At 47.5% G+C, this 11,996-nt stretch overlaps 1 protein-coding gene across 1 annotated transcript in view; it reads left to right on the top strand.

The window, feature by feature from the left end:
- The first annotated feature begins 2,509 nt into the window (after positions 1–2,509).
- AMOT (angiomotin) overlaps positions 2,510–11,996 on the top strand; it is a 60,873-nt gene continuing 51,386 nt past the window's right edge. The window contains exon 1 of the mRNA XM_058032666.1: positions 2,510–2,574. The gene's annotated coding sequence lies outside the window, so the exon portion shown is untranslated. The remainder of the gene's footprint in view (positions 2,575–11,996) is intronic.

The following is an 11,996-nucleotide window of genomic DNA, read 5'->3' as shown; positions in this document are numbered from 1 at the left end:
TGGCTCCTGTGCTCACTGCAGGGCCCAAATGTGGGCACAAAACCAAACCTGGGACTTGTCCAGCCTCAGCTTTGGGTTATGGCAGCAGTCACAGCCCTGCTCTGAGGAGAGGCCCTGCTCCAGCTGAACTGCTGCTGCATCTTCCTGCTGGATCCAGGAAGGGTGAGTGGTGTGGGGCAGCCAGGGCCTGCTCTGATTCCCAGTGCAATCCCAGTGGTGCTCCCAGGAGGTTCTGCACAGCACAAAGCATTGAGGATGAAACCACGGAGGGAATCCCTGAGGTAAGCAACAAGTCACAACACAGATTCTGCCTTTCAGTTCATTTCTATATATGAAATACTACCAAAACAAAATGAAAGTGTGTGTTAGAACACAGACACTGCTAAATTTTACCTGGTCATGAGGGAGTGTGAATGAAAACTCAGCAATGCTGAAGTGTGGTAAAGCTGCCATGAAATATTTAGCTGTTACAGTTAAAAGCTAAAAGTGACTTATTGCAAAGAAAGTAGAAATAATGCAAATTACTGCAGCACTGTGGTCTCCTTCTCCTCTTCCTCCCCTCCTTTGTAACTCTCCCAAGCATTGTCTGATGGCACATGAATGATGCACATTTTTGCTGTGCTGTGCTCATGTTTTCCAGGCAGGGGTGCAGACCTCCAACAGCTGCAGGAACGAGGCAAAGAAAGGAGGGGGCTTGTCAGCCACAAAAAGAGCATGGATTTTGGAAATCCAGTACTACAAAAACAAACATTCCACCATGTCTTGTAACAGATCCTCGTTGTCTGGCTCTGCCAAACAAGACCTTGTGACAGCACAGCCCATTTTTGTGTCACTCTTGTGCCCCTGTGCTGCTGGACTCCCATGGAGCAATAACAGACTTTCCCCCAGCCCTCCTTTCTGGGTGTTTACAGTGGAAGGTTGGTGTGTGGCCACTACCTCTGCTGGCTTTTTCCTCTCTCCATCAAAAGCAACAAAACAAAGCTATCTGTAATTAAATACAGCAAGCAGTAATAATGCTCTGTACACACAGATGTCTCTGCTTAAAACCATTTTTCCACCTGAATTTGGATGCTTCCTACTCCCATCTCTAAAATATCCTTTTGTTTCCATATGGCTTGTTTTGTGTACTGTGTTGAACACAGGAAACATGGCACAGCAGGGCCAGAGAGATACTCAGCTTTAAATAAAAATAAATTGTAGATAAAAATGGAGGAAGTATGTAAACATGAGACCATATGAACTGAACCCTTGATGGCCAGCAGCTGAGTATTTCACTGACAGACTTTCCAGGGCCTTTCTTTAAGTTTTGCCTGCTAATGCTTCTTTGACATGTTGGCTTTTTACATTTTTATTGCTTTTGTTGAGAGTTTCCGGGGCGAGGAATGGTCCCTGTCAGAAACATGGTGGAAGAAAGTTTAGAAGCAAAGCTGTTGCAGAAAGCTCATGATGTGATGGAGGTAATAGATACAGCAGGTTTAGGGGGCTGATACTAAGAGCCAGGTAAAATAAAAAGTAAAGAACTTTGGCCACACCTACTCCATGGAACAGTCCAGGCTGGGGCAGAGGGGCTGGAAAGGGCCTGGTGGGAAAGGCCCTGGGGGTGCTGCTCAACAGTAGCTGAGCATGAGCCAGGTGTGCCCAGGTGGGCAGGAGGCCAAGGGCACCTGGCCTGTCCCAGCCATGGTGGGGCAGCAGGACCAGGACAGTGACTGTCCCCTGCCTGGGCACTGCTGAGGCCACTCCTCAAGTGATGTGTTCACTTCTGAGCCTTTCAGTTCAGAATGCCCATGGAGGGGCTGGAGTGTGTCCCGGGCAGGGAACGGAGCTGGGGAAGGGGCTGGAGCCCCAGGAGGGGCTGAGGGAGCTGGGAAGGGGCTCAGCCTGGAGAAAAGGAGGCTCAGGGGGGACCTTGTGGCTCTGCACAGCTCCTGACAGGAGGGGACAGCCAGGAGGGTTGGGTTCTGCTCCCAGGGAACAGGGACAGGAGCAGAGGGAATGGCCTCCAGCTGTGCCATGGGAGGGTCAGGCTGGATATCAGGAAGAATTCCTCATAGAAAATGTTGTTAAACATTGCAATGGGCTGCTCCTAAGCAACCGGTGATAGGACAGGGGAGGTTCAGGTTGGATATTGGGAAGAATTTCGTCACGGAAAAGGTTGTTAAACATTGGAAGGCACTGCCCAGGGAGGTGGTGGACTCCCATCCCTGGAGGTGTCCAGGGAAAGACTGGAGGGGGCCCGCAGCGCTCTGGGCTGGCTGACAAGGTGGGGCTCACTCACAGGCTGGGCTCGCTGCTCTCAGAGGCTTTTCCAGCCCCGCCGGTGCCGCGATTCCCCTCGGCCGAGGCGCGCTGCCCGCAGGCGCCGGCGGCTCCCCCGCCCGTGCGGAACTACAGCTCCCGGCCGGCACCGCTCGCCGGCCCGCCGGGGGATGCCGGGCGCCGTAGTTGCAGCCGCCTGCTGAAAGTTCCCCACGGCATCGGCGGGGGGCCCTTGCCGGAGCTCTCCGGCGTGGCCCAACGCCGTGCCGGCCCGGGATGGATGTGCGGGCGGCCGCGGGGCCCGGCGCCCGCGGGGTAAGGGCGCTGCGCGGGTGAGGGCGCGGCCGCGGTGGCGGGGCGAGGCCGGCGGGCGGCGCGGGGAAAGGCCGGCGCTGTCCCCTCAGGCACCGCCCGGGACGGGCCCCCGAGGCGGGGCAGGGCAGCCGGGTGTTCCCGCTGCCCTCACGGGCATCTCCTTCTCCTTCCCCGGGCGGTGTGGGGCGGTGCCCGGGCTCAGCCCGCGCTGGTGGTGGCTGTGGGGAGGCGGCGGGGCTCGGGGGCTGTGGGAGCCGTCCCTGCTCCCCTGTCCGGCCCCTCCCCGGCTCCGCTGCCGGGTCCAAGTGGGGCCGGGGATGTTTTGTCACCCTCAGGCTCTGCCCTAGCGCCAGGGATGGTCCCTGCCCTGCCCTTCTCCTCCCCCGCACCTGCCCCAGCTCTGAATTTAACAGACATATCTGCAAATCCTCCTGCTTTGATCTCCGGGAGAGCAAATTTGGAGGGTGATAATCCCCAAAGGGTTAAAAGCTTTGCATCCGTGCCTTGGTTCGGCCGTCCCCGGTACGATCATTGTGGATTTCATTCACAGACTGAGTCAGGCAGGGCCATAAATATTCACCGTGACTTCTGCCACATGGTCTGAGCTGCTCAAACCCCTTCTGCCTCAATTCCCGGGTACTTTTTGGGGAAGGTGAGGGCTGGAAAGCCAAATCCTCATTGTGGAGGGGCTGTGGTGGACACAGGAGCTGGGGGGGATGTTGAACACCCATTGCTTTTCTGGGTGCTGGCTGCAGCAGGTGGGAGAGCCCAGCGCTTCCACATTTCAGACTCCTGGGGGCTGAAATAATTTGAAATAATTCGAAGCTGAAATTTCAGACTTCTCACAACATCCACCCCCGACTCTGGCATCCTCACCTGCACTCTCCCATCATAACATGCATAAAGAAGATCTCCACTCAGTTTTCAGGTTAAAATTTTCAGCATCACACCTCTGATAAATGATTCTTAATTCAGCTCCAATACAGTATAAAATAGAAAATTCCGTTTTAGTTCATTTTTCATTTTTATTCCACTTTCTAATGATATTTTTTCATTAAGCGTCTAATCACATCCTGGCATTTCTCATCAGTAAGGCTCAAGGTGCTTTACAACAGAGGGAAAAATATGATTATTCCAATTATCCTTATTAAGGCTTAGGTTTTGGGCAGCTTTTGCAGATAATACAGGCCATAAATAATTAAAAGTACAATCTAATTAGGAGAAATCCCCAGTTGTAAACTGAAGTGCCACATCGAAGAAGGTGGTGTGTTACAAGGCATGGCCTGGTAACCTAATCTCCCTGAACAGAACAGTATCCCATTAACCCACAAATCTCCCCTCTCCTGACCTGTGTGCCCCTAGGACAGGTAATTCCATGTGCAGGATGCAAGGGAGGGAGTCTCAGTGACCAAAAAGCAGCTTGGAGAGTGTTCTAGTGAAGTTCCTTGGCATTTGAATAAAGGTCTTGTGTTTACCAAAATATCCAGCCTGAGCTGAGCAGGGTTGGGCATATAACTGATGGAGTATTTTAGCAGAAATAGGGCTCAGAAATAAGAAGCATTGCTCAAACTGGAGTCCAGAAGACACAAAAAAAAAAGTTTGTGGCTGGATCCAGTTCATCCATGTCCTAAATAGAATTCTCACCTGAAACTTGCTCTGAGCTCTTTGTCAAATTTCAGAAGTTGGAGATGGGCTTTCCTGTTTGGGAATTTAGTTTGCTTGTGCTGAACTGGGTCTGTGTATCCCGACACCTGCTGTCCTGCTGGGGGCTGGCTCCATCAGGATCACTGTTTATCCACATAACTCAGCAGCAGGACTACGTGGATGAAGTCCTTGTTCTCATTCCAAGTACCTGCTGTCACATCTGAGTTATTCTGTGGGAATGTTTCTGCTCTGATCTGTGCTTACCCAGCTCTCAGCAATGACCTAATTGCAACCTTCTCGTTAGGCAGAGAAATTTCTGAGTTTGGCTTTGCAGTTCACCTTCTCAGCAAGTAAATCTCTGCTCTGTGACACCACCTACCACCACTTCAGCCCAGTGTTCATGAGGGATCAGGAGGCTGATGGGGGCACTGAGTGTCTCTACAACAGCTTCTCCCACTGTAGCATTGCCATTTCTAACTCAGAGCAGGTGTAGACCATGTAGTCATGAAAATTCCTGAGTCTGGTGATCTCTAGCAGCTTTTTACCACTAAAGGAACTGCACCTGTGTTAGTCTGGTGGTGTGGAATTTCCTTGTAAGTGGGTGATATAAGAGCAGCTGAAAAAGCCCAGACTGTCTTTCTGCCTAAGCCTGATGTGGCTTAATCTTGGCCAAGTTGATGTAATTTTCAAATGTAACTCAAAGGGATGCTGATTGAGATGAGTCCCAAAGTTCCTCAGTGTCTTGGACAGACCTGTATCTTGATATATCTGTGCTGTAATGTCTTCGTTTGTGTTGTGTTGTCATCTCATTGCTGGAAGCCCTGAGTAGTGGGGCATGGCTGGAGCTCCCAGGAGTGCTGGGGGTTCTGGGATGTGCTGCACATGGCAGGGGAGGATGTGCAGAAATGAGGAAACTGGGATTGCAGACATTTTGAGCAGCAGAATGAGGGAGGGTGAGGGGGAAAATGGAAAAGTCAGGAATAAAAACTAAACCACCACCAGGATTGTGGGTGATGGGTTCCCTGAGAACATTCTCGTGTGCTGCTGAGGAGAGGGAGAATAGATTTCCTGGAGAAGTGCATTTCAACAATGAAGCCTTTGGTTTCTTCCCTTGCACATTTGTAGAGCACTCACATCTTTCTTTCCCAAACCCCAGGAGAAATTCCTATTTCCTTTCATTTCCCAGTGTTTGGAAGGAGGTGAGGCACTGTTGGGCTCCTTTATTAACTTCACCTGTGGGAAGCTCCACGTGAATCCCTGGATTTCCCAGTCCTGACACCCAGGAGGTGTTTGTGGAGTCGAACACAAGGTGGAGGTTCCTGCACAGGGAGGGTTTGATGCTGTCCCAGTCCTGTGACTCTTAATCCTGCTTTGCTTTGAAGTCTGAAGCTCAGGAGTCTGCATTAATGATCAAGGGGCAGAGCTGAACACAGAATTCCTATGGCACAAAGGTAAAGGTGTGGGTAGGAATGTGGGAAGAAAATATTTAAGAGCAGCCTGGCATGTATAGTTAATAATATTAAAAAAGTAATCATGTTAATGTCCTATAGGTGCTCAGGTTCTCAAGGCTTTGAGCATCTTCTCATCCCTTGTAGATCACCTGTCTCTGGCTGGATCCTGTCATGTGCACAATATTAAATTCCTTGAAGAGCAGAAAACTTCAGGTTTGAAAACTCTTGTCCTTGTCTGCAGTGGGAAACTTGCTCTGCCCCCTTAGGCAGGAATGTCTGTTCCTCATGCAGTGTTTCAGAGCTGTGCTTGGCATTTGGCTGTCACTCTGTCCCACTCTGCCAAGTGTCAGTGATCCCTGAATGCTTCAAGAGTTCCTTGGGACTCTCAGCAAATGTGAAGCTCGTCTAAATTTGAGATCTGTCAGGAGCAGAATGCAGTAGAACAATTATTCCTGACTTTGACTTACAACTATGTTAAAACTCACTTATTTTTACCACAGAGTGTGTTCTTTTTAGGGCTCTAAGCTGTTTCTCTAATTCAGGAGCTGTTCTTCCCAAGTTTTACTTCATAAAGGAATATAGTCAAAAGGGCTGTATATCTCTACACATAATATACAGATATATACAGCATTGTGAAGTCTTGTGTATTTTTTTTTTTTTTTGTTAACACAGGATTTCTTTATGTATTTAATACCATAGTGTAAATAAATATTTATGGAGGTATCTGAGGTTTTCAGGTCAGCTGTGTCAGGTAAAAATTTCATCCAAATCCCAGGAGAAAAACCCCACCTCTGACATTGCTTTCCCTTCTTGTCCCCAGGGAATTGAAAAGACAAAATATTTTAAGACATTGAACGTGCACTGAGCTTTGGTTCATTAGCTGAGAAGGAGTAGGATGTCTTTCCACAGCTACATTCAACAGTGAAGAACAAAAAGCTACCTTGAAAAATGGCCTTTGGGAAGCAGATGGCAGAAGCCAAGAAACTTGAGCCCTTTGCTAATGAATACTCTGTCCTTAACATTGTCTCTTTTGTTTCCCACACTTCCATGAGCTGCACATGGATTCAATTTGCCAATTTTTAACCCTTCTTCCTGGTGCCTGATCCGAGCACAGTCTGGGAGCTGGGACAGCTGGCACTGAGGTTTTTGCTGCTTCCTTGTCCCTGTGCAAGCTCTGGCTCAGGTGTGTGAGGCAGCCCAGGAGAGATGGCTTGGGTGCATCCTGGGGAGAGGGAATCCAAGCTTTTCCAGCTTCCTGGCAAAGGGTGGAACAGACACAGGGCTGGGAGCAGGTTTGCTTTGATGAAAACACGGCAGCATTCCCACTGTGGCTCCTGTTGGGGAAGGTGTTGCAGCTGGGCTAGGACTTTTTAAAGGAGAGCTGTTTTTCTTGGCATAGCCCAAAAATTGATGGAGAGTCAGGGTGGAGCCAAGGGATTTGGCATTATGGGAATTCTCACACCAGCTCGTCTTTGTGTGGCAGCACCACAGAAGTGCTTTCTGCTGAGAGAAGCATTTACATCAGATGTTTATTTGAGGCAGTGAAATTTATTCCGGTGAGTGATGATTGCCCAGAGTAAATGCAGTTCTTAGTAATGGCTGTGTTGTTTCCAAAAGCATAGCTAGCTCCTAGAGTTGCTGTTTGCTAAATTGCTAGGGACCTAATTAATCATCAATTTAAAACAAAAATGGCATTTCATATCAAGAACATAATGCACTTTCATCCCTCATTTTTCTCTTGATAACTGTTGAGCAAAGATCACCAGCAGAGAGTGCTGGTGCTCTTCTAGAATGTGGCAGCTGCTTTTGAAAATGATGGTAAAATCTAATCAGACTTTTTTCCATAATTCTATTTTTAGTTTTTCATTTACATGAAAATGAAATGTTAATCAATTACCTGTAACTTGATATCTTGCTCTCTCTAATTATCAGTCTTTTGTAGCTTACTACAGGGAAAAGACTGCTTTTAGGAGCACATCTATGTATTCATAAAAATTCTAATTGACACTTTTGAAGAAGTTGTTTAAGAGAAATGAATCTATTTTATTGCAATATGTTTTTTGTACCTAACTTTTTTTTTTCTCCTTTCATTTCTCTTCTTTAATTTCATGTTCAGAACAAGCTGATTACAGTACAGCTTCTCTGTAGCAGGGGAAGATGGCTCTGCTTCTGCAATTACAGAGCTCTTGCATGCACATGGCACTCAGTGTTTCACTGAGACCATGCCTTTACCCTTCCCAGGCACTGCAAGGTTGCTCCCAGCCAGAGATTGCTGTTGGTTGGGCCTCTCTCATTTCTCACTTTTGAGTCTGCTTCTGATATCAGCATTAAAAATGAATTGCAAGAGCTTTAAATCAAAGAGCACCCCCTGTCCCCATTCCTGTGGTATTTATCAATACAGCTGCACCATTTTAAGGCCTGCAGGCTTTGAAGAGGTTGGGTGTTTGGTATCAAACCAGCCATGGTTGTCCCCTCTTAGGCTTTATGGTCATTGAAATATCAGGATTAACAAGTCTGGTTTTTGCTGCAGAACCTGCTGTACATCTTTTTCACTTGTAATTTCACACAATCTTTAGTCCTTGAGAGCAAACAAATATTGTGCTGAAGTTCAGTGCTCCCATGCTTTACTCTTACAGTTCACTCTGCTCCAAATCCACTGGAAGTTGAGGGAATCTTTCAGTTAACTCCAGCAGATTTTAAAGACACATCTTTTTTTAAGGAGACTTAAGAGGTAAGGGTGCAGGGAAGCAAGGGAGTGGTCAACTTTCCTACATCAAGATTGTTAACATATAATAGACAGCAGCTAAAGGCTTACAGGCCCATCTTTGGGAGAAGAACAGTGTTTTGTAAGGAAATCACTTTGTCCAGACTAACCTTATTTTGCCCAAACTACATTTAACTGCAGGGCACTGAGGTGTGAATGTGTTTAGGGCAAAGCTGCAACATTTGTTTTTCCATAGTTGGCAGTTGTTTACCACTCTCCTGGATACACAGCTCTCTTCTGCAGTTCTGCACAGACAGGGGCCAAGGTTCAGCAGTTAGAATAATTCTCCTTACAGGTGGTACCTGATCAATCACCTCACGGGTGACATGTCACTGCTGACCTCTATATTACATTTCACTGTGGTAAGCTGTTCCTTTTCTCCCCCTTCCTTGCAGGCCTTTTCTTCACCCCAGGAACCACGCTGCACTTGAGTTACAATACATTAGAGGCACCTCCCAGACTGACAGACTTTTAAAACTCTTCACACACAGCAGCATGAAAAATCTTAGATGAGCTGGGGCTGTGTTACAGTGTAAATCACAGGAGAGACAGGACATCAAGTTGCCTTACAGAGGTTTCTGTATCAGTTACTTCCCTCCCAGAAGTTATGTGGTCATGAAAGTTTTATTGTGTAGAATTGGTAAAATAATACACTTGTATGGAGAGACACAGCAGTTACTTAGTGAAGGCCAGAGGAATAAGTAGTGTGTAACTGTTCCTGCTCATGTGTTTTGAGAATAGAATTTTTCTAGCAATTCCACGCATGTCAAGTTTGATGGTGGTAATTTCTGGTGCTCTTGATCTGTGAATAGCTGTTCTTGCCATCTTGGTGAATAATAACTCATGTAGTTCATGCCTCAATCCCTCATCTGTCTGATTCCCTTTCCATTCAGAAATCGTAGTGTCTCTCCAGCCATATCCAACACAGGACCCAAGGGTGCTTTTCAGGCCTTGTTACAGCTCAGGGCTGCATGTGGCAGCAACACCAAATCCTCTGCAAATGACTCAAAGATGGCCATGGCCAGCCTGAAGGTGCTGGGTGCTAAAACCAGGTGGTGAACCAGCAGCAAAAGCTGTCTGAGCTCACTGCATGTGGGCAGCAAGGCAGGGCCTCTGCAAGTGCAGCCTGAACTCCCAACCTGACTTTGGACCAACCACTCAGCCTTTTGGTACCTTGGTGCTTTCTCCACACATTTCTTGTGATTTTTACAAGGCTTTGAAATCTTTTAGTCTTGTTTTGATCTGTGTTCCCAAACGTGTGGTGTTGGTTCGCTTACTTCCTTTTATTCAATGAGTATCTGTCAAACACACCTGGCAGTGTCCAAGGCCAGGTTGGACAGGGCTTGGAGCAGCCTGGGATGGTGGAAGGTGTCCCTGTCCAAAGCAGAGGGTGGCATGAGATGAGCTTTAAGGTCCCTTCCAGCCCAAACCATTCTGGGATTCTGTCTTTGTCTTCTATGACAAGAAATCCACTTTCCCTTTTCAGAAATTCCTGTTCCTTGCTCCTGGCAAACATCCTCAGTTCCTCTTCTTAGGTTTTTTTTCCTGTTTCTTTGTATTACTGTCTGTTTACTGTAGGGTCATTATTTTGCCCAATAATGTATTTTATAGACAAAGAACCCCTCACTTTGGTGGGGACGTTCTGTCTGGCCCCAAGAGCTAAATGCCACTTCTGAGCCCTGCTAACACTTTATTTTTATGTGCGAGAAGAAAAGCTCTGTTAAACTGGCTCGGGATCAGAGCTGCAGGGAAATGAATTCAGGGCCCTGTGCAGAGTGGTGCGTGGATGCTGAGCTGAGCTGTGTCTGTACAGGAGGGATAATATCAGCAGCTTCCTGAGCTCCAGCTGCTGCGGACAAAGGGCGCCTGAGCTACAGCCGTTCCTGCAGGCAGGAACTTTAAGATGGAGGAATTTTAAAGAATGTGAAGGACAGCCTCTTAAAAAATTGTAGGTGGAGCAACTCTAGGTTTTCCTAAGCCTGAGATTTATTCTCCTGCTTTGAATTAGTTGCCGTTGTAGCGCTTATCTTTTGTGCTTTTTAGCACAACCACCGTGACCTTTGTGTGATTGCATAAATTGGCCCGAGCACGCTGGAACAGTTATTAGGAACCCCTTTCTTGTGTTGTTTCCTGAATTCCCACATTGTGGCGTGATGTGTGTATGGAAACTGCTCGCTTCCTCCGCTGGCAGCCGTTCAGATGTGTGCTGGAGCTCCTGAGCACCGGCCTGGGCGGGGAGCTGAGTGAAGGGAGGATGCAGGGGGAGAGTGCTTTAAGGAAGAGAGTTTGGATTTCATGCAGCTTTGTTCTTTTGCAGCCCCGATAAGGCTGGTATCTCCACTTGTGTGGGTTGAACACGAGCGGTGCTCCTGGAATAGGCAGCAGAGGTTAACACGCCTCGGGCAAGGCTCGCTGCTCCCCAGTGCCGGTTTGAAGCAATGCTTGTGCTTTCCTGATGGCTCTGCCTCCTCTCTTTACTCCCATATTTTCTTTGAGCATGTGGGAGGGAGACAGGATGTGTGACTGAAGCACAGTTTATAACTCTTTCCCTCGCTCGAGCTGTGCTAATTTCCCTTACGACGCTGCCCCACAGCATCCAGCAAATGTTGCCTTCAGTAGCTGCTTCTCCACTGCCTGTTTTTTTTCCTTTGGCGTTTCAAACTGTAAGGTTATGGGATGTTAATGAGCTGTTTACATGTGTTTCTGCATTTCTTCCATTAAAACATTCCAGTGAATGAATGTTGGTTATGAGGGGGGAAAAAAAATAGATGTTTGTAGATGCTGCATTTGGGATTTCTGTAATTCGACTTCCTGAATTTTTGGCCAAGTCTTTCTTTTCAATGTTAACATTTAGGAATGTTGGAAGGGATTTATTTGCTCAGAGTGATTAAAAGGTAAATGGCTGAATCATGCCATCTCTCCTCACATGAAGGCCAAATTTCACAATGCAGTTTTTGCACTTTCAGGGGTTTTTTTGGAAACTGGTGGCATCTTAGCCTCAAACCTTACCAAATTGGTGCTGCTTAGTGGGCTTCATATTTGCATGATCAGGCCTTTATGCATTAAATCAGCTGTGGACACACTGTGACAGCTGCATTCAGTTTTCTGTTTCGCTTTTTTTTGAAATTACAAGGTAATGAGCAGGAGCCAAGTGGAAGCTGTCACTGGAAGATTGTCCTCCTCTGGAGTTCAGGACAGGAATGGCCTCGCTGGGGGAGGATTCCAGTGCTCCCTATGCAAAAGCTGGAGGAGGAGGTGGATTGTGAGAAAGGCAGGGTAGATTGTTTGTACACAAATAAGTCCCTACTGAAGGACCAGTTTGTTATCTCTGGGCCTTGTTTAGACTGGGGCTTTGCCCTGATTACAGGGATGGGGTGAGCAGAAGTTGGTGTTGCTTAGCCCATTTCAGAACAAGAGCTTTGCCTCTCTGGTGCAAAGACTGGTTCCTCTGCAGAGCTGACTGTGTTACTGCCATTACTAATCCTCTATTAGGTCTTCCAAAACAAGACTGCCTTAAGTATTCCTTTTTAGGAGCATTTTGGGACCCTTTTACAGGCTTTTGA

The sequence above is a fragment of the Melospiza georgiana genome, chromosome 12 (assembly GCF_028018845.1).
Source record: "Melospiza georgiana isolate bMelGeo1 chromosome 12, bMelGeo1.pri, whole genome shotgun sequence".
Lineage (NCBI taxonomy): Eukaryota > Metazoa > Chordata > Aves > Passeriformes > Passerellidae > Melospiza > Melospiza georgiana.
This window is presented reverse-complemented; position numbering and strand designations above follow the sequence as displayed.